This window comes from Camellia sinensis, chromosome 10, assembly GCF_055761805.1.
Source record: "Camellia sinensis isolate YWXY chromosome 10, ASM5576180v1, whole genome shotgun sequence".
NCBI lineage: Eukaryota > Viridiplantae > Streptophyta > Magnoliopsida > Ericales > Theaceae > Camellia > Camellia sinensis.
The window spans coordinates 148,742,484-148,745,426 of record NC_138970.1 but is presented as its reverse complement, the minus strand read 5'-3'; positions in this window follow the sequence as shown (position 1 = coordinate 148,745,426).

Below are 2,943 nucleotides of genomic sequence, written 5' to 3'. Positions count from 1 at the left end.
CGGACATTTTCAACCGAACGAAACTTTGTTTCGGTGTTTCTTCCTCGATAACTGTGCCTTTTCCGTACTCCGACTTTTTCGGCCTTTTCCGACCCTCTCGGGGTTTGACTTTTTGTTGACTTTTCGCCTTCTTGCCCGATTTTTCGTCTTCCGGCCATTTTCACATTCTCTTCAAGATGGCGGACGATCTTCCACGGGGCGGGGCTCCTCCAGAGCACGAGATGGACCCCGAGGCCGAGCCCTTGCCACTTCATATCCGGTCGTTCGATCCGGAGACCTACAAGCCCGCAGTTCATGAGATGCTCCCCGACGGACTACGCCAGTTCAGGAGCTTTGATAGGCACGTGGCACACGAGCTCCTCCTGCGTGAGCCTACTTCCCATCTGTCCTTCGGCGCTTCCGAGGTAACTTTCCTTCTCTGCTTTACTTTCTGCAATGTAGGATGCAAAACTGCCGTAGCTGGTTATGCTCTTTAACTGCTTAATTCTGATATGTTGTATACTGTAGTTGATTGTAAACATACGTGCAACTGATATCTGTTTGAGACTGAGACTTGCACACACACTGCACTGGCTTCGAATCACCCAAACACACGGCGCACGCTGTATTTCACTGCGTACACACTGGTGCCTGGTATTGGCTTGAGTCTGAAAATATGCACGCATGCTATACTGTACCAAACTACCCAAACACGCTGACACATCACACGTTGTAGTTCACTGTAAGCACACCGGCACCCGGTATTTGTTTGAATCTGTTAAAACTTGGACGCATGCTACATCTGCCCTGAACCACCCAAACATGCTGACACATTAAACGCTGTAGTTCACTGTATGCTTCTTAGAACTGCATTTTGAATATTGCCTTGCATTTGTTGTTCTTGATTATAGGGGGATTCCCATACCATCCGCGGGTATGGGAACACCGTTGCTCGGGACTGGTACCTCGAGCTGCCAGGTGCGGTTCGTGACATCATCGACGAGGCCGGCTTTGGCATCTTCTGTAGGGGGCTATCTCGACTGACTACCTGCAGGCCCTTGCTTGCTGCTCTAGCGGAGAGGTGGTGGGATACCACCAACTCTTTCCACTTCTCCGTCACAGGGGACATGACGATGACCCCTTACGACTTCTCGATGCTTACTGGCATTGGGGTAGGGGGTGATCCGATCCCCTTTGACACAGATATGGATGAGTGGGACGCTGCCCAGCTATACCTACTCGGTACGCAGCCTCCCTTCGCTCGAGCGGGGTTCGTCAGGTATTCGTGGTTTGAGAGCCACTTTCGGGTCCAGCCGGCCTTGGCAAAGGAGGCGCAGATGTCCCCAGAGGAGGTGGACCAGTATGCGCGGGGCTTCATCATGTTCCTCTTCGGGACGACTCTCTTCGCCGATAGGGCGAACACCGTGCCCTTATGCCTGTTGAGCACGCTGGTGGACGTCAGGCAGATCCGCCATTATGATTGGGGTGACGCCGCTCTGGCCACTTTGTACGGTTATATGAGCTCTTCTTCCCACCTCAGCGGTCAGCACCTTGGTGGCTACTGGCGAGCCTGGGAGGTACGTCCTCTTCCCATTTTACATTTCTGCTTCCTGCTTTCTGTATTCTGTACACTGCACATATACTGTACACTGCCCCATACTGACTGTACATTGCACACCCGGCACACACATACTCTACTTTACACTGACTGTATACTGCGCACACTGTACACTCCGCACAATACACTGCACAACACACGGTTCTGCTATTTCTACTTTATTCTGTATTCTGCCTTATCTGACAGTCATACTGATTTCTGTTCTGCAGTTATGGGCGTATGCCTACTTTCCTAGGCTTGCCCCAGTACCCGATGAGGAGATCCCACTCGGCGTCCCCTTCTTTCATCGCTTCGATGTGCGATGCATGCGGAAACCACGGGAGTCTCTTATTTTCTTCCGTCGATACTTCGACACCATCACTGCCGCAGAGGTATGTTCGACCTTAGAGCTTATTATTATTTTGGCTTTGCTTCGCACCGTATATTTTCAATAACGGTAGATAATAAACTGCATATTATTTTCAGATCACCTGGCAGCCTTGGGCTCCGTTACCGGCTGTGGTGAGGGATCACTATGAGGGCGCCGAGGAGACTGCCCGTTGCCGGATTCTGTTGGAGGGCCCGGTCTGTCGGGCTTGGTACCTGGGAGAGCGTTTCTTGCGTCAGACCCTGGGTTTACCGGAGCAGATAGTTCCAGGTCCGCCTCCTACGCATATGAGGCATACAGAGGGGTTCTCTCTTGAGCAGATGAGGGACTTCACCGTCGGCTAGGGTGAGGAGCATCACAGAGGCGAGGGCGACTACGCAGAGTACGTCCGGACCTATATTATGCGACCCTTGAGCGGTGGTCGCCGAGCTGAGGGGGAGAGGCCAGCGGCGCCAGTAGCTGGAGCGGGAGCTGGGGCTGGAGCGGACACATCGAGGAGGGCTCGAGTGCATGGCAGGAGCGAAGCTCGGGGGGGACGGGGGACTGGCTGGCCCACCTTGCCCACTGTACTGTCATATAGACGGCAGGATGGGGCGACCTACCAGATCCCCTTTGCTCCTCCCTCGGCTGGTCATGAGTTAGTCGGTATCCCCGACTTGCCTCCGGTATGTATTACTTCATTTTGCATCTTGCATCTGCATTTTATTTCAGTTTATTTGATATTCCGCAGAATACTGATGTATCTTATACTCTTGCAGGCGTCCTCCGAGTACACCCGGCAGTCCGTGGAGTTGAATGCCTCCATGATGGGGATGCTACAGCGGACCTTTGACCTCCTGGCCCTCTATAGTATTCCGGTATGTTCTTCTGACAATGGCCTCAAACCATTCATACACTGCTTCACGTAATCTGATGCACGACACAACGCCTGATACACTGATCTCACAGCATCTGATACACTGCATACATTGCATTTATA